The 22444-nt window shown below is 34.9% G+C and overlaps 1 protein-coding gene across 5 annotated transcripts in view; it reads right to left on the bottom strand.

Annotated features, from left to right (window-relative positions):
- The window catches only part of LOC127860710 (cAMP-regulated phosphoprotein 21-like), a 125533-nt gene extending 110731 nt beyond the window's left edge, over nucleotides 1–14802 (bottom strand). For all 5 annotated transcript variants that reach the window (XM_052398969.1, XM_052398971.1, XM_052398970.1 and 2 more), the window contains exon 1: nucleotides 14697–14802. The gene's annotated coding sequence lies outside the window, so the exon portion shown is untranslated. The remainder of the gene's footprint in view (nucleotides 1–14696) is intronic.
- Between the last annotated feature and the right edge of the window lie 7642 nt (nucleotides 14803–22444).

Here is a 22444-nt window from a genome sequence, read left to right as displayed (position 1 = left end):
AAAGGTTTAAAAAAAAAAAAAAAAATTTTTTTTTTTTTGGGAATTGCAAATATTTTTTTTCAATTGGGAAAAACAAAAAAACAGATTTGCATTGGGAATGGGGCCAAATTTCGGACCCAAGGCATAGGGCGGAAAAGGCCAGAAAGCGTGCGTGTAGTGAGTTTCAACATGCACAAAACACGTCAGGATATTGACGCATGTTCAGACGCAATATTTCATCAAACTATAGTCACTTAAAATTTATTTGATACTATAGAAAAATGGCAAGGTTTGTGTTAAAGAAATAATTGACAGCTTTTATTGTAAATATTTACCAGAAAGTCATTTATAAAAACTGAATAAACAGGATTATCGGGTAATAAATAGAAACTTGAAAAGTAGTAAGTATACAGTAATAGAGTCAGGTTGAAACGGATGTATTGGGGAATAGTTCGCAGGGGTGGCGAAATCTCAATAATTTATACTTGTCCACGGACAACCATTAAAGAAAATTAACTTGTCCGTTGCTGAACTACACTTGCCCGTTAATGTTTATATAAATTATAAACGCATTTATTGATTAATGTAAAATAATGTGGAATAAATCAAAATGAGTATAATCTGCTTGTTTTAGTTATAGTTGTTTTTCCATGGTACATTCATTATAGAAGTATATTACAGTGCTCCAGCTAGGCCTTACTCGAAGCGCGCCGCGCCCTGCCCTCCCGATCCTCCGCCCTGCCCCCCCCCCCCCCCCCCCCCCCCCCCGAACCTCCGCCCTGCCCCCCCCCCCCCCCCTCAAAAAAAAAAATAATTTTTTTTTTTTTTTTTACATATGATAATTCATAAATCTCTTATTACATTGTAATTAGTTTAATCCTCATTGTAGACATTATATTTGAATGGTTTAATAATAATGGGAATAATACAATTATTTATAACATATAAATTAACATGCAATAGGAAGCATTCCAGAAACACCCGCGCGCTTGAACGTGCCCTTTTCACAAAATACTGCGTGTCAAAAGTGCCCTTTTGAAAAAATACTGCGCGTCGAAAGTGCCCTTTTGACAAAAAAGCCCCCCCTGCCCTTTTCAAATCCTAGCTGGAGCACTGATATTATAAACAATATAAAGACTTTCTCAAACTTTTAATCTTGCAAAGCTAGTGTTATTAAAACATGTGTTACACATAATTATACTTTTGATGACTGAAAAAAAAACATCATAAAAATGGGCATACGCATTTTGTGCAATTATCAGTTGGACCAACAATGCCCCAATTCGAATTATTTGATCAGCCATTTTAAAATGCATGTTTATCTAAACAACAGTAGATATTCTTTATTATTAAAACATGTTTTATGCATATTCATGTATAAAAAATTAATAACAAGGGCTGTTTGTAAAACATGCATGCCCCCCATATGGGCTGTCCGTTGTAGTGGCAGCCATTGTGTGAATACGTTTTTTGTCACTGTGACCTTGACCTTTGACCTAGCGACCTGAAAATCAATAGGGGTCATCTGCGAGTCACGATCAATGTACCTATGAAGTGTCATGATCCTAGGCCAGAGCGTTCTTGAGTTATCATCCGAAAATCATTTTACTATTTCGGGTCACCATGACCTTGACCTTTGCCCTTGTAACCTCAAAATCAATAGGGGTCATCTGCGAGTCATGATCAATCTACCTGTGAAGTTTCATGATCCTAGGTATATGCGTTCTTGAGTTATCATCCGAAAACCATTTTAATATTTTGGGTAACCGTGACTTTGACCTTTGACCTAGTGACCTCAAAATCAATAGGGGTCATCTGCGAGTCATGATCAATCTACCCATGAAGTTTCATGATCCTAGGCGTATGGGTTCTTGAGTTATCATTCAAAAACCATTTTACTATTTTGGGTCACCGAGACCTTGACCTTTGACCTAGTGACCTCAAAATCAATAGGGGTCATCTGCGAGTGATGATCAATGTACCTATGAAGTTTCATGATCCTAGGCCCAAACGTTCTTGAGTTATCGTCTGACAACCACCTGGTGGACAGACCGACCGACGGACAGACGGACAGACCGACAGACCGACCGACAGACCGACATGAGCAAAGCAATATACCCCCTCTTCTTCAAAGGGGGGCATAAAAATACAAAATCAAAAACTTTTGCTCGAGTATTTTAAATACTCCCGCAAAAGGCTTTGATTTTGTATTTTACTCATCAGCTAAAAAAGTAATGAGTGAAATACTCTGCATCTTAAAAAATTATCTGGAGCTCTGATCGTTATCTTAACAAATTGAACTAGTCCAATATGTGGATCTCATCAGTTCGATCTTTACCATTAAAGTCGTCTGAAATAACAAGGTACATTTAGACCGTGTTTTGATTATCTCAGTTCGATACTTTTTATTCCGTCTGATTTTAAAAATAAAGAAACCAGTCTGTACACTGTCTAACAGTAGGGCCAAATGTTGAAAATGCGGCATACTCCTGGTCTCTTATGGAATAAGGGAGATCACTGCGCATGAGAGTGACCATATTTTAGCTTTATTGCTCCACAAATAATCGCGTGTCAACATCCGGTTTTGTAAAACTTAATTACGGCTTTTATACAATGTATTTGTTTGTATTCCTCGACCCGGCTGGTTGTCCACGGACAACTTAATTGAAAAAAATCAGTTGCCCAGACAAGCAAATGTACGACTCGGGCAACTCGGACATTTGATTTCGCCACCCCTGGTTCGAGTCAGGATTTTACTATCTGTGCGGTAAAGTTTTAAAACAAACAATATAAAAAATTATATATATTTTAAAATGACTGGGGGATTTTCTTGAAGAGTCATAGCGCACCAAATGACGTCTTTTGATGCTGTTTTTCTTTGAGTTATAACGCATCACAGAACGTGAATTGACATGTTAATTTTTTTTTAAATCTATGTTGGGAGGGGACACCCCTCCCAAACCACCCTGGGGCGCCTGACAAAAATCCTGTGGAAAGCACTGAAGTTCTAAACTTTTACTCCAAGGGTCAGTGTTCTGAGCCCTGTTTAGGATGACTTCTTTATCCTTTCTTAAATTGTATTCTTGTCTTTATTTGACATATTTAGTTCGTTCCAATGTGAACATTTATCAATTAAAGGATTTAATGACCAACTTCAATATATGCCAAATAATTAAAAAAAAAAAAAAAAGGTCCCTTTAAATTAAATTTTATTTTGTAAGAGACTACGAAAGGGTCCAAATAAGACTCTATGCGACAGGGCCCTGACAGTATTTCAATACATTTTACAGAACAATTATAAGTCTTAATGTTAATTTAATTTAGCTCAATTCAATTGCTGAAACCAGCTTGTTTTTCAAAAGTTGTTGTTTTCAAATAATTTCCTGTGCAAAAAATTGAACCAATCAAAAGTCTTATACCTCATTCCAGCCTTATGTCTGGGCAAACCCTATCAGTAGCCTTATCTGCCCCTGATAATCAGTACCCTGTTTAGCTCTGAATGCCTGACAGATTGTTATCTGTTTATTGTTAGTGGTGTGAAAAGGGGTGGTTTTAGGTATTGTCTTGTTATTTTGTTGTCTGTTTATGTAACACAGGTCATGTCTGGCATCTTATTATTTAATTGCAAATTAAGAAAATGGATATAATGGTATCATATGAAAATATCAAAATCTTGCATAACTTATGTACACAAATTAATAGATTATTTCCAAAATAATGTTTCCAATACCATAATTATTTAAATATGCAGATTTAACAAGTAATTCCTGTTTTAAACAAATATAAACAATCATATAAGATTGTTTTAAAATAAAAATAAAAAAATAATTTTAAGACATAAAACAATCATAAGATATTGTTTATAATACAAACAAATATAAAGAAAAAAAATCAAAGCGAAACACAAACTCTTTCATTTTCAGGTATAAAACTAAGTTTTATCATTTTTAGAGTTTTTGGCAGTGATACTTGTTGTCCATCTGTGAACCTGTGATGTTCTGAAAGAGCCATTTTCATCCAATATTCACTAAAAAATTATGGGGAGCACACACATTTACAATAGGGACAATGGCAAACAAGCTGTAAAAAAGCCCCTTTACAATTGACTTGTATTATATATGGCTATAAACATGAAACAAAGACCTAGTTGAAGAATTATTGTTTTATTGATGAGTATTATTTATAAACAAAAGACCCATTTATTGAAAAGTGTGTTAAAGTGAGTCTTTTAGCCTGGTTTCAGCTCTCAAATTATTTACAAAAAGACCAATTTAAACTCGCTTAAACCCACTTCTGTTTAAAAAGGATCAACTTCTGTTGTAAAAGACTCGCTTATAAAACAAAAAGACACACTTAAACACACATAAACCAACTCATAAATAAAAAGGCTCACTTTTGACACACAAAAAACTGACTCCTTACAGAAAAAAACTCGCTTAAACACACATCTTCTTAAAATAACCAACTTTAAACTCAGTTAAGCACAGTTTAGCGCACATAAAACTCGTTTTTAATAGCAAAAACCAACTTCCGCTGAGAAAAACTCAGAAAAAACACAGTTTTATGTTGGTTTAAGTGTGTTTTGGTATGAAAGTGGGTTATTTTTTTGACAAGGGTCAATCCATTTTGGGGAAGTAGTCGCTACCCTCATGAGGGGGAATTTTCGCGGTGTTTCCCTTTTTGGGGGATTTTTTTACTTACTCTCTCATTATTACATTTGTACATGTTTGCACTATATTCATTTCTTTTTCACAATTAAGTATGTTTGACAAGATTAAATTGAAATAGAATAGAGATATAATAATCATGAGACACATCTTAAAAAAAAAAAAATTAATAATATTAAATCAGGGGGAATTTTTCCCCCTAAAAGCAGGGCTTCCGCTGTCGTTCGCCAAATTCGCCGTTGGCGAAAATTTCGCAAATTCGGCGAGTAAAATTCTCGGTTGGCGAAAATGCTCGGCGAAACGTTTTTAAAATTCGGCGAATAAAATTCTCGGTTGGCGAAAATGCTCGGTGAAACGTTTATTGCCTGTCAAGTACCATCCCAGATAGTAAACTCTTTAAAACCATCGACTGTGCGTCAATACATCATCGTATTATTAACCATAAAATTTAATACGCAGTCTGCAGCAATACCGGTCAGAACCGGTCATCGAAACAAAGGAAACTTGCTGGTGCATTGTGTACTGGCAGTGACGTCACCATCTATGTATAGAACGCTTGCTGGTGTGAAAACAAAAGGTGTTATCGAATATTATGTCAATACCACGGGCCCTGCAAAAGCATTTAACAAAGAACTATTTCTTCACAAAAACACATGAAATCTTGTTTCAACAGGAATTAAAGAGCATTTCTGTTTAATAGTTTCATTATTATAATATTTTGGGAAAGGTAAAGTTTGATTAAGAAACCAACAATTTCGGAAATAAAAGTATACCATTCACTCGTTGTAATATATTTCGGATATGTTAAAAATTCGAACATTTAAAGATACGGACATTTATGTGTTGGTTTGTTGTTGATAGTTTGTTTTATCATATTTCAGGCAACTAGAATGGATGGTGGCAATTATCTGGGCCTTTCTGTCAAGAAATATGCGTGAAAAACATTCATTTATTTGAGCCTAGAAATCATCCACCACTTACAGAAAATGTTTTAACAACAGACTTGTCAAAGCTGATGTATATCATATCCAAATGACCAAATATAACTGTTTAACAATATGAAGTGAGAGGCTTTGAAAATAAAGCATCTTTAGTCTTGATCAACTGTTATGTTTTGCATAGATTGAAATATGTGCTCAAGAATGAATATCTTTAATATAATGAAAATGTGCTTATTTTGTAAACAATGTGAACTGAACATGTGCTTATGATGTATGTATAAACTGATATTCTGTTATGTAGAATAAAAGTATGATTATTACATTGATGTAAGTTTATCTAGATGTATGCATATCTATACATGTTTTTTGTTATAAACTGATATTCTGTTATGTACAATATTTTAAAAGGATGATTATAGTAATAAATATATTTCAGCTTCATATTGTAGTTATTTGTGTTCTTACACTCCTAGACTTTTACGAGGCGGTCCTAAATGCTTGGCTAAAACTTTGGCTACAGTTTCTAAAATTTGGCTACAAAAAAATCCAATTGGCTAAATTGTTGGCTAAAGAAATTTTTGAGCCAGGGGAAGCCCTGTAAAAGGGGAAAAAAGTATACTTTTCAGGTGGGGGACTGCGGCCGAAATTCGGCCACAGATTTGATAGATTGAGGGCCCTGTGCGATCAAGGTTTGAGTCACTCAGATATCCAGGGACGATTGACAGCCAGACAAATCAATGTCTAATGATTCGATTATTAATAGACACACTACTGTACATGTACATGTAGATATAAAAGATGCGAACATAACCATAAAAACCATAAAAACTGCCACCTTTATTTCTGGGGGTAATATGATTATTACAGATTTGGTCATGATTGAATGAGAAGTCACTGCGCTTTGGGCCGATTTTGGTATTTTGTGGTTATGAATGCAAATGTTTGCGTGTAAGACCAAAGCTAAATATGTTAATGAGTGACACACAAAATGTAGTAAGAATATATCATGCATATGAAGCATGCTGTCCAAAAATGGTGTCACACAAAACCCTGCAATATATTTATTTAACCCTTCCCCACTCAGAAGCAAAGTGAAAATGGCTATGTGCAAACAGCACTAAAGCAGAACAGCATGGGAGTAACTATGCTGTTTGCTGCTCATCAGTATCTAAGGTTTGGAAATAAAGCCTTAAAAACTATCTATTAAGAAAGGTCTTCAATTAAATATAACTTTCTAAGGGACTTCATGCGTGAAAATACGTATCTTTAGAAGTGATAAAGGATTAATATAAATTTTAAAGGCTAAAACAAGATTTTGCTTACATGTAATCAAAGCGTTTTTGCCTGCTATTTCACATTTTTGAATCATGTTTTGTTTGTTGTAGCTTATTTCAACAGGAATATTGTAATGTTATTTTACATAGAGGATATTTGTTGGATCCGGTGGATTATCGATTTTAATTCACGAGTGATCATAGAAAATAATATTTTCACGAGTGGCGCAGCCACGAGTGAAAATATATGTTTTCTATGATCACGAGTGAATTAAAGTCGATAATCCACAGAATCCAATAAATTTTCTTTTTATTTAATGCATTTTTCACAGTTTATATACATTGTTCAAGAGTTTAACTAACGAATTTTGCTGGGATAATGACGTCATTTCGTCAAAAAAATGACGTCATTTCACAGTAAACAATGAAAATTATCGATAATTCTCACTGATAATTCTCACTGTTTGAAACAGTGAAATTATCAGTTTTAATTCACTGATATTTCTCTATAAACCACCGGAAAGCATTAAATAAAGTTCAATTATTGCAAAAAAACAGAGTTTTTTTTACCATTTTTGGAAAGAGACCGTTAGGCCCTTTGGATAATGAAAATTTTGGATATTGAATAAAATTGGGAAATTGGTGTTGTTTTTTTTGCACACAAATACTTCAAAATTGAGAATAAACGTATTTTCAATATTATATTTACTCAGCTTCAACTAATACAACTGGATAGGGAGATGAAAATAATGTTAAGTAATTTATGAAATGCCATATTAATCACAGAGCATAGCATCTCCAATGTCCCTTCATGATCTGGCCGGTTCTGTAATTGAAAATCTATAATCATATAAGCCAGCCATGTTCATATTGCATGACTCACCGTAATTGTTTACCACAGCGGCTCATTTACTGGGTTATCTGAGGCTATTGGTAAAAGAAACGAGACAGTGTCACGGAAAGGAATACAGCAACCAGATTATGTTCTCAGAGATTGCATGGCGAGGATGGCAAAGAGGTAGTGAGGACCCTGCTTGCAGAAGTTCAAATCTTCAGTTTGTTTTTTTTCATCATTTTGGGAATGGGGCCCAGTCACTTTGGATTGGGAAAAATCATGTTGTTTTGACTAAAATTGGAAAATAACTGTTTTTTTGCTACAAAATACTTTACAATTGAGGATAAACTTATTTCATTATCACATTTGCTGAGGTTTAACTAAAGAACTGGATAGATGAACAAAAAAAATGGGGGGAGGGACTTCAATTGGGACTTTGTGGGTCCCATTTGGGCAATATATTTTTTCATTGGAAATGGGTCCCCCTACAGGACCCAAATTTGAATTAAAACAAATCACTGATCTTTGTATCAATTCTAATCCTTAAATGCCAACTGTGCCTGCTTCCTACATTTACATTTAATGTCATATACTACTGTTTATGGTTTTGAATTTTATAACTTCTGCGTTTTTCACCGCCACTTTAGGAATGGTACAAGTAACAGACATAACAGAAAATGAGCGTTGTTTTAAGCATAATAAGGAATTTTTATCAAATTCATGAAAGATGTACACACCATCAGTAGCATTGCTAAACTCCTTAACAATAAGATGCTTTTGCTATTTATATTTTTTTTTATTTTAGACAATCATGTTTTAAAGAACAATTTCTCTTTGCTGCAGAGATTTTCAAATGAATTGATATTCCACATGTGGCAATGTGGATTAAAGATAAACAGGTTTCAGGGCTCTCGGAAACGCTTAATTATGTGTATTTGTACGCATAAATTTAAAAAAGGACGCATGTTCCAAACCAATGGAGAGTCCCTGGTACGCACATTTTTTTGCAATAAAAATATCGAAAATTGCTTCATATAAAGCAACTAAAATGTGCTGAAATTGTCCGCCATTCAAATCAGGACTGGTTTTCAATTTGGTTTTATTGTCAGAGTAAGCATTCAAACAAAAAGCGAAACCCGGTCTGCACCATAGTAAGCGACCACGCGTGACCTTTTTGTTATGGAGCGGGCATGCTAGCTGGGCCAATCAATATCAAGCTCGCTTTCACATGAAATGACGTTGTCAAATGAAATGTGAGAATGGGTTGAGCTATCGGATAATATTGGGTCATTCATGATCCATGCACAGACAGTACACTGTATACATTGAATACACAGTTAATATTGTCGTCTGCCTACAAAATAGCGACCGGACGCTAAATTGTATAAAGAGATTAGCAAATGAAAAAACAACGTGACAATACCCGTAAATAAATATTTCTAAGCTGACCACTTTTTATCTTTCTACAGAATAATTACCTTTTTTGAAATAAAGAGTGGTAATTAAATAATTAGTTCAATGAATATATATTACACCTTTCTGCCGACTGTCGAATTTGGCATTTGATAAAAAATGTGTTATGTTAATTGTATCATGACCACTGATTAAAACTAGACATTCAAGTAAGGACTAGTGTAATATGGGTTTTTAATAATAAAACCAATAAGAAAATCATGTATATTTTGCTGACAATTTGAAGATGTGTGCAAAATGCAACTGGACTCCTACTTTTTCCTGTTGGACTCCTACTTTTTCCAAGGAAGGAGTCCATGAACTCCTGTGTTAAAATCCTAGCGAGAGCCCTGAGGTTTGCAACATTAATTTATGTAACTAAGTAAATACATTAAGCATCTTTACACACAAGTAGTAAATCAAGAGCTTTTTTTTAATAAGTCATAATATTTCAAAAAGGAAGTCTTAAATAATTTCTTCGTTTTTTTTTCTCCAATTTTGTACTTTCAATTTAGTTTCTCTTTTTTAACATTTTCACTAAAATAATAATTTATAACTAAGGTTACTTTTATACAGAAAACATGCTAAGTTACTTACCTTAAATTTAAGTGAACTACAAAGAGCTAAATTGATTTTATTTGCGATGCAATTAAAAAAATAATAAAACAATAAACACCTTGCTAATCACGATATCCACCATGTGTTTTTTTGCACCTTATAATAATACATGTACTTTCTCAATTAGTGAATATGTGTGAAAAACATGATCCTTTGACATCAACCAATCTTGTCATGCAATTAATCCATCAAGTAATTGACATTTTCATCACCACAATCATTAGACAATTATCAGTCCTTCCCAAAATTATAATTTATTGCCGGCCATGAGGTCCTATAATCATGCAGCCATTTCCGGCCCAGACTGATTATTTCAGGCCCAAAAACTACAAAAGGACGACGAAAGACAAATATGACATTTTTAACAATATTTAATAATATCAGATTAATTAAATGCCCTGCTTGCTTAAAAAGTAATCGGATATAACGGGAACCAAAAGTATATGGTATTGTTTCTCTCCCTTTGCGAATCTACTCATATAGTGATGACGTAGTGTGTAATTTGCATTGACGACGCAGCAAAAATCTTCGGATACCGTATATTCACGTACGTTATTCAAGAAATGCAACCAATGAAAAAATGTTTTACATGATTGGAGTATTCATAAATAACTCAGTAAATTCCCACTTTTGCCTTGAAACTTTTCTGGAAATAGCTTATGGAATTCCAAATTTCGCCATAATTTTATAACCGGACACGAGGTCCGGTTATATTAGAATCATTTCCGAATTTTCCAAATTATTATCGGAAAAATCCGAGGACCGACGGTATTTCGAAAAGACTGCAATTATGCATTTTATTACTTTTTCTTTTTTATGCATAGCAGACATAGATAGAGTAGTAACTCTGCCATTTACATCGTAACTGAAAGTGACAAACAAATTGGGATGCAGAACTGAACAGTTCTTTTCTGCACAGCTATTTGTTTTCTTCTTTGTACAGGTTTTTTTCCACTTTTTGGGAAGATAGTCCATGGCTTTAAAATTGGGAATTTTATCGGCATTTTCATTAAATTGGGAAAATAAATTCATTAGCCTTTTTATTCCAAACGAAAAGTCCACTGATTAGGGAAATGCTAAATTTGATATAAGTCTTTATAATCATTCAAATTAAAAGAACAAAATCATATAAAACTTTGTTAGATGTAATTGAATTAAAATTGAGATAAATAAGACACTTCTTTCTAAAAAAAAAAAAATTTTTTTTTTTGGGAAATTGGGAATTTTTTGCCACATTTAGGGAAAAAGTATACTTTTTGGGATTGGGAACATAGCCGAATTTCGGCTATAAAATCGAGCCAAAAAAACCTTGTAAGTACCAGAAAACGGCACTTTTCTAATTAGGAAAGAACCTAAAAATTCCGAAATATGTGTAAAAAATTCCAAATTGGAAGATTTCCAAAAAAAATCTATTTTTATAAATACATGTAGAATGCAACATTTGGTTAGTTTCCATATGCAGCTCTATGACTTGAACCTAAAGCCAGAATTTTTTAATAAAATGATTCTCCGACCCGCAGACTAACTTTTGACGAAAAAAAAAAGAATCTTGATTTTTTTTCAGATGCCAAAAGCTGGCTTTTAAACATGAAATGGGTGCCGGGTTTAAAAAAAGTTCATATGAGTTATTAATCATCATAATAAACCCAGTTTTAATTACCCACATTTATACATGAACATTCTTCATGTGCTGGAATTTACCAAATGCTACGCCATCATTGTTTGTTCAAGAATGATAGTATTAAAATGACTAAAAATTATCATGAAAGCAATAAGAACAGAACCATTTAAATTTAACAGGTGCCCGAAATGCGAAACCCATTTACGCCTATCAACTTTAAACCTTCAATATTGTACGCACAAATAAGGCCATATTTTAAAGGATAAAATTGTATGTGTTGTTTAATGCAGTTGTAGTGAAGAATTTGTGCATATGTGTTTTTTTGTTATTTTCAATGGGTACGAAACTTCAGTTTTGTTCCGGACTGGTTCGTAAGTTAAAAAAACTCCATACCATAACATTTTTAAAATAAGTGCATATTTGGTAACCCCTCCTTTTTTTTCCCTCCTCTGACCAGACACTTTTAGATAAAAAATCGGAGAATCATTTTATTACTGGCCAAACCTTTGATTAAATGTACATTTATGTAAATTACATTAAAATATAGCAATTTTGAGTGTTGCATGGTTGGTGAAAAGATCTTCTAAAATTTCCTTTTGCGTCCAAAACAACGCAAAATTCCCCCTCTAAGGGCCCGGCCCCAATCCCCCCCTCTAAGGGCCCGGCCCCAATCCCTCAAAGTGTAGCAAGGGCCTTGATGATCAAGATTCTCAAAAAATTGAAATCTCTGGAACATCACTGGGCCAGACAAATTTTATTTAAGGTGAGGCATCAAGGGGTGCCACAAACATATTTTTCTAAAGATGGAAGATAAAAACGGAAAGTTGTCCAATGTCATTCTGCTTTATTTAAATCCTTAATCATTGTTGACTAGGGCCTTACCAATAGTGGTGACTGGTGTGCCCAGGGCAGCACACAAGTTTTAAAGCCAGACATTCCCAAAAGTGCCAGACCGTCGGACCTGACCAACGTTTTTAAGACAGGTCCGATTAAAAATACTATATTGCCAGTCCGAATGTCCGGCAAATAATTTATGAGATTAAGTGTATTTTGTTCAAAGAATTAAAACTTGAAAATAAGCGAGAGCTATTATGAACTATGAGAAGGAATTAAATACGTCTTTTTTGGTTAATATTCATAAAATGTTTCTGTGTACGGCACTGAACACTTCATCCTTTGCGAGTAAAGCTGTCTTTTACGGTTAAACGAAAACACGGTCTGCAACTCAGATTGTTGCAATTGGGGGTATTAACAGTTAATTCTGGATCAAATTTCGCTTCATAGTGCTTTTTCATTGATTTATATATCTTTGTAAACAGTTTGTTAACATTTGAAGTTTAATTTTTAGTTGTCATATAATTTCGCGACCTGGAAACATTTGTCATTGCAATTTTCGTAATTCCGATAATTGCTTTGTGCTTAAAAACTTGGGCATTAAAATGATGTAATTGATATCCCAAACATGATCTGTTGTTTTAGGTACTTCTTTGATTCCTAGCAAGTATAAATGTGATTTTTTTGTAAAAATAGTTAATTTAAATTCCTCACTGTCACAAATAACTATCTGTTTCTGAAAACACTTGTTTTAAGAGCAATTGGCTACCAGTATACAATTTTTTAATTTACAATTGAGAAATTGCATTGTTTTTAACATTTTGGTTTAAATATTTTTCTTTAGAATACTGTGAGTGTGTTGTTCATACATGCCATACGTCCCGGATTGTCCGGGACAGTCCCGGATATCGATTGTCTCACGTTCGTGGTCAAACCGAAAAGGCGGCATTGAGCAATGTGGTTATTAAAGGGATCTTTTCACGCTTTGGTAAATTGACAAAATTGAAAAAAGTTGTTTCAGATTCGCAAATTTTCGTTTTAGTTATGATATTTGTGAGGAAACAGTAATACTGAACATTTACCATGGTCTAATAAAGCCATTATATGCATCTTTTGACGATTTTAAAACCTAAAAATTATAAAGCGTTGCAACGCGAAACGATTGAATAATTTGGAGAGTTCTGTTTTTGTCGTTAAATTTTGTGAAACTACGAAGATTGCTTATATAAGGTATAAAATACTTTAATTATATGTTCTAGGCGGAATAGCTCAGTAGGCTAAAGCGTTTTTACTTCAGGACTCTGGCAGGACTCCAGGGGTCACTGGTTCGAAACCTGGTGCGGGCAATGTTCTTTTCCTTTTTTTTAATTTTATTCTTGATTTTTTACTGGAGCTTTTACCATCCAATGTTTACATTTATCGATATAAAGCATTTAATGAATAAGTTAAAAAATGCCAAAATCTGTGAAAAGGCCCCTTTAAGTGACTTTAATCTACTACGTCATTATTTCCTGCTGTGTAAGGGCAAAGGATAGTTGTTCACACATCTGAAGTCCAACATCGCTGAGTAAAAAATTAAAAGCAGTTTATGTTTGCATGTTTAATCGACAAAGAAGTTGAGTAAAAAAGTAAGCATATAAAAACGTCATCCCCAATAGGTTTATTATTGTCTTGTTCTAAAAGCCCCAGTAAACATAACGTTACACACCGGTCTTAATAACAATAACACAGTGACGTCACCATCTATGTTTAGAACGCTTACACTGAAAGCACGTGGCTTGTATCTTGTAACGGAAGTACATGTAGTAATGTTTAATTTGACGTTAATAGATCAAGTGTATTTCGGATAGGCTTTCAAACTTTTGCAATTTACGATGCCAAACAAAAAACACACACCAAAAATATATGTCTATAAATATCGCTACATTTTATACATGTCCTGGAAAATCGGCAAAAGTCCCGGACAATTTAACTCAATGTCCCGGAATTGGTCTGATAAATTATGGCATGTATGGTGTTGTTTTTTTTCATTGTTCAGTGTTGTGCTGTTTATTTTTATATTAAATTTTTTCAATTATCATTACGTCAATAAATTTGAGTTGTTTACGTGATGTTTTGGTCCTATGAATCCCAGTCCGGTCCTGCAAGTTTTTTCAAGTCCACAGGACCGAATGTCCTGTGGACTTTAACTTTAAATACTTTTGGGGATGTCTGTAAAGCTATATTTTTGATTACAGATTGACAATGTTGACATCACTCAGATCAAACATGACAGCTCAATCAGAACATCATGGCACTGCCCTATCAGCAAAAACAATGTAAGTTTATTTTAATAAATTCGCAAATTGTCAAACGCCTGGACGATTCAGACGCCGGTAATTTCAGCATCATTTTTACATCGTTTACTGAACTTTCAGTTTGTCATTTGAGAACATGTTTCACAGAAAACATCACAAAATGTTCTGTTTTACTTACCATGATGGCAAGGAACATATTAATTCACGAAAATAACTTAATTTGCACTTTTTATCACACACACTGTCACTTTATCTAAAATGGCAGCTGTATCAAGAATGACGTCATAAGGCGCTAGAAAATCTCTTCGTTGTGTAACTTGAAAAAAGAGGCTAATAATCACCATATAATACGGAACATGGTTTTTGTCATAATACACCAAATAGTTTCCCTATATAATTCAATGTAAAAGCGACAACTTTGAGCGAAAATAAATGCAACATTTTGCACATAGAGACCCCCATAACCATACCTTTTCTTAAAGGCCATTCTAAGCGGAATCGATTTATGCAATAAAAAAGATATGTCATGTACAAAGCAAGAAAGAACTTGACACAAATCAAAATCGACTGTTTTTGCAACTTTTTTTTTCGGCCGTTTCTTAGTGAAATGTAACCTTTTCTACTGCAATGGTTTACTTTAGTCTTCAAGTGAATCATATTTCAGGGATTCAGTTGTGAACACCTATTCATGCCCTACCATTATCTCCGCAAGATAACACCCGAATAATGGTAAAAAGTGTAAAACATGCCTTCCTGTCAACTATGATATTTTTTTAGAGAGTACAGCCCTACATGAAGCGATCATTTAGTGTATTGTAACCTTTTCTGGTATGTTTAAGAATTGTTTATCTGGATCGGATCTGGGCGGAGAAATCGAAGATACCATTTCTGGCTTTTACTCTACGGTGAGATGTGTCAGATTTGACACTATCGTTGTTTGAAAACACTGGTTTTTAAAGTAGCTATTGTTGAAGAATTCACTATATCGTCACTGAGTTTTTTTCCACTCAGGCATAATTCTTACAAAACGTTTTTCGGCGTAGATATTAAACCCAGCCTTTCATCTTAAATGACCTTTACATAATTTCAGCAGGCCCGAATGACTGCATTCGAATATTTCATTGACTGATTCGAGAGAAATTCCCAAGAACTTTGGCCATGTCACTGCGTCGGTGTACAGCGTATAGAATGTAACACTGTTCAGTGAGAGGAATTTCGGACTACTGTCTGCATGTTAATACAACACAAAGGCACACATTTTTGCCCAGTTACAATACGCTTTTACATCCATCTCGAAGAATTTCGGGGTCGGTACTCGGTCACTTAATCCTGAGGGAAATACATAGTGACTATCGTTGATATCTCAAAACATGTATTGCTTTCACGATAAGAAAACAAACACAACCGAAATAGTATAGTGTCATGATAGTGTCATGACTCATGATAACAGGGAAATAGTTTAATTATCTAACCACAAATGTTTTTCGTACTCGGTCAGCCATTCTGGACATCGTTCCTGAAAGCCTTTATAGGCTGCCAAAATTTGACAGTGTGCTAAAAAATAGCACAGTTTGAATTCAATTTTCTATCGAAAAGTAGAGTGCTCAGATCGTTTTTAAAAAATGTAACTCTGCTGCTCTGGTCTCCTTCCTACCATTGATCAATTAAATGATAATTAAATTGAATGTGTTTTTATTCCCTTTTATTATTGTTTCATTTGAGCTGCAATGCTATGAGGTTAAATATTATTTACACTTATATGTATCATGAATAAACTCCCAGTATTTTGCACTGACCGTTCAAATGTGGTGACCTCAGCTTTATTCTACTACGTATGTATGGTATTTCGTACTGTTTTGGCGATTGGCATAAATAAAGGATCACGAACGTATACATGAAAGGAATGCAATACTGCTGGAGCAGCTGGAGTTTCACTTCTTTACTTAAGATGTTCAATTTACAAAACGCAATCAGATTACAAGACCCACCTCGCGCGAAAATGGGTATTATGCATCTGGCTGGCTGGTCAGGAGATACCTAATGAGATCGTGAAGGCTTGCGTGATTTAATAGCGGACATCGTGGCACCTGACCAGACTGCACAACTGCGCAGGCTGGGTTTGGGATACGCTGGCTGAAACGCCATAAGACCCATGTTCGCATGACGCGACTCTGTAAGTGTGATTTTAATGTGCCGATAGAAAACAGCAAGTCAATTAGATATTATTAACATAACATAGTGAAGAAATAAACTAATAATGAGCCTTGCGAGGACAAATATAATGTGATCTCCCGAAGATTATTTTTTATCTACGAACACCATTGTGTGGTTTGAATTTACGTGCACTTAATAACACACATTTTATGGATATGCGACTAACAAGAAAAGAAAACAACAACAACAACGAAACATTTGTTTTCAATTTAATTATTTACACACGTAAATGTTCTATCGTTATTTGAAAGTCAGGATACACGCCGAATATCTTTGTTTAAAGATATTTATTGTGTAAGAAATCAGTTTTAGCTTGAATTTGATGGAAACACAGGATAATATTGTTAAACACAATGTTCTGGTGATTGTATTTCTCGTATTTCTTATACATATTTGTACGTTAAGACGCCATGGCGTAGTGGATATGGTGTCCGCCTAAAGACCGGGATGCCCCCTACTTTGCTCTCGCTTAGTGATAATGGTGTAGGTTTTTCATTGCATGTTTTCGGATACATTAATACCACAGTGTGGGTGTCTTGAAATCTTCTGAGGTTTATGTTGTTAATGTTATAGAAAAAGCTGAGTAGGTAGCATTTCCTTGCGTTGAAATCCATCCCCAGTCATTCGTCCATTTGCGAAGGCTGTCCATGTCCATCTTTTAGTATATAATTATATATTCTATAACTGATGTTATGTATCTGTAAATGAGACTGTAATCTGCGACTCTCTGACTTCGTCCTCTCTGGCAGGTCGTTTATACGACACAGGAATAACAATAGCCCTATCAACCTCCCCTGTGGAACTCTGAGCCTACCGGTACGTCTTGTAACTTCTCTCCAACAACTACCACACGTATGTCTCGGTGTTTGATGAAGTGAGAGACCCTCGGATGAGTAGATTACCTCGGATACAGTTGTTCTCGAGTTTCAGTAGAACGCGACTGTGTGGGACCTGTGAAAGGCCTCGATGAAGTCCAGGATGACGGTATCAACTTGATTGTTTTTTGGTCGTAAACGTACAGAAAATCGTGAGCAGTTGCTATTTGTTGAGTTTCACAAGAATACAACGAGCGAACACCTCTACATAGTGAAGTGAGGATCTTGTTGTTTTGGAGGTTTTTTAGGATGTGGTGGCATATTGTGTGCTCGAGGAGGTGACACAGGTAAGGGAAAAAGGACGTTAATTCTCCGCTGTGTGGCGATCTCCGTTCTTGTAGAAGGGTGCTTTATTGGTATTTCTCCATTCTTTCGACTGTTCTCCAGTGTTGATAGATTGCTGCAAGATAGAGATGAAAGCTTAGGGTAGTTCCGTAGCACTGGTCAGGATAACTCTGATAGAGAGTTCAACCGGACCAACAGCTTTCTTGACATTTTTGTTCATCAGACGTTTGTGTACATCTGCTTGACAATCACTGGCGTGGTAATGCTTTCTATTACATTGGCGGAGAGTTCTGGTGTCCTATATTTTTTATGATAATAGTATTAGTACATTTTTATCCAACTCTACAACGTTTACCTCTTTTTCTGGTTTATTTTGTATGTTAGGATTGATACTGTAAATCATTGCATGCTGGGAAATTTGTCGTCTGCTAAAATGTCGTCTGCAGAATTTCTAAAATTTGCATTTTCTTCTATTTATTTTCAAAGAATACTATCACAATAGCAAACAGTTTGGATACTGATGAGACGCCACGTTTTGTGGCGTCTCATCTGGATCCAAACTGTTTGCAAAGGCCTTTAAAATTTGGTTCCCGCACTGAAAGGGTTAAATCATTGCGGTATGTAATTATTTGGACCTCGTTCTGAAACAACTGGGCTTAATGCATGTGTGTAAAGAGCCAGCCCATAGTAGACTGTGTAGTCCACACACGTTAATCAGAATCGACACTTTCCGCTTAAATGAAACGTTTCGTATAAAGGAAGCCTTTTTTGACAGAAATCCAGTTTATGCGGAAAGTGTCGTCTCTGATTATGGACTGCACTTTGCGCACATACATTTTGCCTAGTTTATATTTATAATTAAGCTGATGCAGCCAATTTAAGCAGCAAGTATATGCATAACATTGTTTCTGAAATCATCCATTATATAAAGACGGAGAGGAGCGAAAGCTTGTTTAGGTCTAATGTGTAGTCTGTAGCCCAGCATAAACACGATTATATTGTCTAATAACGTGATAATTTTCTTATTAATTGTTTTTTAAAATCTTAAGCGTCATCAGTTTTTAATTATCATATAAATTGGCTTCCACAGTGTCTTTATCCACGACAGGAAAGTATTTTATAACATGTCGTTCACCATTAATAATTAAAAAGAGATCAAGGTATAAATTTGCCATTAAATTGCTTTCTCACACGCTGGTACAAAAGTTCTTTTATTTCTGTCGACATTTTTACTGAATATTGCGGTATACAAAGAATGTGGGGACTATTTCAGACATCCTAATTGCTCGTATCAATGCGCGACTTGCTGCTACAATGACATCTCTGACGTCATTCCTGATAAACTGCCTGTACTGTAACCCCCAGTCGTTAATTCGTAATTGCCGAGTTACTATTTCAAACAACGCCGGGTTGGAAATAAACAGGAACGGGGGTGGGAAGCGACTTATAATGGCATTTGTGGCATTAACTTATGGGCTAATTTTGACACAGATGTAATACTCGGTAAAACTTGTGATCTTATTACTAAATCAGGAAAGCGGAGACGTTTCGGATAAAGTTATACACAATCTCAGCAATGACTGCCGGTAAAATGCGGAGAAAAAAACAAACAGGGAAATTTATGTAAAATGTAAGCTGGTGTTATTTTGCTTTTATTTTCTTCTATAGGTCATTTTTGTTTGAGGTTTGTCTGAAACTGAGGTGGAAGTGTTTTGCACGGAATCCGGATAGGGCAAAGTTGATTGTCGCGTGTCGATCTTCGAATTCGATGCTCGACATTCAAGCGACGCTCGGTATGACACTCGACATTTGAAGTCGACATGCGACAATCAAAATTTGAGTGTCGCGTATCGTTTAAGAAAAAAAAATATTGCAGAAAATCTTGACTGTCGACTGAATTGAGGACTGTCATACCGTGCGTCACGATTAATGTCGCGTGTCGCTTCGCATGTCGACTTCAATTGTCGTATGTCGACTTCAATTGTCGTGTGTCGACCTTGATCGCGGCACTCGACATTTGAGCGACGCATGATACGACGCGCGACATGCGATATGACACTCGACACTATATCGAGCATATATCGCGCAAATGTCGCGTGTCGACCTAAAATTCCCTAGGTCGACACGCGACATTTGCTCGACGCACGGTACGACGCGCGACACGATATGACACTCGACACTTTATCGAGCAAATGTCGCGCAACAATCGCATGTCGACCGGTTTTATAGTTAAAATTTCAAAGTGCAAGTCAGGGAGGCCCATTGCCTTATCGGTGAACATCACACCCCGATCCAAGACGGACTACTAAAAACAAGAGTATATTTATTTTGGGATAATTATAACGATGGTAAAATATGTTACTTGTCTTGGCTTTTACACATAAACTTTGTCAATCATTACATTATGCGTTTTTGTTGTTGTTTTTCCTAAATAAAGTTATTAGAGATCTACCAATTTTCCTTGCTCGCTATTGTTTAATTTGCTTGGTAATAAGCATAACGAATAAAAATTGTGGCTCAATACATGCACTAGGCAATCATATATCGCAACATTTTTATGCATGTACGTGTCTGCAGTAAACCAATAAAATGTTTTGTTCCTACAACATTGTATAATGATAAGATATGTGTTATTTTAAGTACAGCTAATAAATCACACATAAATATTTAATTGACTTAAACTGAAGTTATGTTATTATTTTTTATTTTTTTTATGATGGCATATACCGGTTCTCCACGCAGTGTTTTTTTTTTTTGTTCAACTGTATTCTGTTTTTATGTACATGGGTATTTAAATCGTTGTTTAACCGCGTATAATAACTATGCATCAAATTATTTTAATGTCAACCATTGAACTGTTTTATATGCTAACTGATTACTTCCAGTGTGAGTGCCCCTATGTCATTTGACCGGTTTCATAGCATTACGTCTTGTTCATATTAGAAAAAATTACCGTAGATGCAGTACACTACGATTTTTCTGAAACGGAAGTTTCTTTAGATGTTTCTATTGTCAATATATCGGCATATTTCAGGATTAACTTCCTGAGTAACATGTGTACAACTGGCTTGCAAATGCGCAACTCTACTACTGAATATTCTAATAAATAAACTATAAACTTACTGGGATGTTTTGTACATTTAAAAAGACTTGTTCACATTTGTGTAAAAGTTAAAAAAAATGTGTTTATATAATTTAACCGCAAAATTAAAGCATATGTATTAACAAAAACATAAGTATTTACCCCCAAAGAGAAAACACTTAAATAAACCTAACTAACCGGGACCTGAAACATCGAACGAAAAGTCTTTAGCGCTTAACTCTTTCAGTGCTGGAGCCGAATTTTGAAGGCCTTTGCAAACAGTTTGGATCCAGATGAGACGCCACAGAACGTGGCGTCTCATCTGGATCCAAACTGTTTGCTATTCTGATAGTATTCTTTGAAAAAAATCGAAGAAAATGCCCATATATTACAAATTAGCAGACGGCATTTTAGCAGACGACACATTTCCCAGCATGCAAAGGGTTAACGCCGCAACTACTCGGTTATCTAGGTTTAGGTAAACGAAAGAGATTAAGTTACTTTCTGTAGGCGATACGCTATTTTCCAAAATTACCGAGAAAAGCGCTAGAAACGTTTTATACTTTTGTCTATTTCCGGTGATATTTTATCACCCGCCAAAAGGCGTAGGGATATTGTTTTTGTGTTGTCCGGCCGTCTTTCCGTCCGTCCGTCCGTCGCATGTTTGTTTCCGGAGCTGTTTCTCGGTAACTATTTCATAGATTCATGAAACTTAAAATAAATGTGTATTATCATACTGCGGATTCTTTCGAGATCGGTAACTCCAAGTTATGCACCATAAATCGAATTAAATTCACTAATTGGGTATGACCGGAGCTGTTTCTCATTAACTATTGTATCGGTTTTCATGAAATTCAACAATAAATGTGTATGATCAGAAAGCAGTGGTGCAAGCTTACATTCAGTCGGGATCAACTTGGTAGCTCTAGAGTGCATGTTTTTGTGTGTTTTTTTGCGTAGTACTTATAGTTTAAGTGTTAGACGTAGTACTTAAAGTTTTAGTTTTAGATTTTTTGTTTCTTTAATTGTCTAATTGCTATATATACACATAGAGTTATTTCTACAGTGTCTTGTTGATCTTTCTTATCTATGGTTACTGTGAATGTTTTACGTTCTACTTATAATATAAGTATAATAGAGTAGTTTTATAGTATAATTGAGTAGTTTTTGATCGATTTCTTTTGAAACGGTGTTGCAAAATGTATTCGTATCTGCGATACGTCAAATTTTCTAATGTGAAGCGCCTTTGAACGTGCACTCTTGCATGAAAAGGGCGCTATATAAATCCGGTATAATAATAATAATAATAATAATAATAATAATAATAATAATAATAATAATAATAATAATAGAGTTATGCCCCCTTAATTGATTGTAATTGAGGAATCGTGTGTGTGTGTATGTCTGTAGCTGTTTGAAATTTATGAAACTAAGTAATAAATGTATAATATCATACTGTGGTAGTACATG

This window comes from Dreissena polymorpha, chromosome 15, assembly GCF_020536995.1.
Source record: "Dreissena polymorpha isolate Duluth1 chromosome 15, UMN_Dpol_1.0, whole genome shotgun sequence".
Lineage (NCBI taxonomy): Eukaryota > Metazoa > Mollusca > Bivalvia > Myida > Dreissenidae > Dreissena > Dreissena polymorpha.
This window is presented reverse-complemented; position numbering and strand designations above follow the sequence as displayed.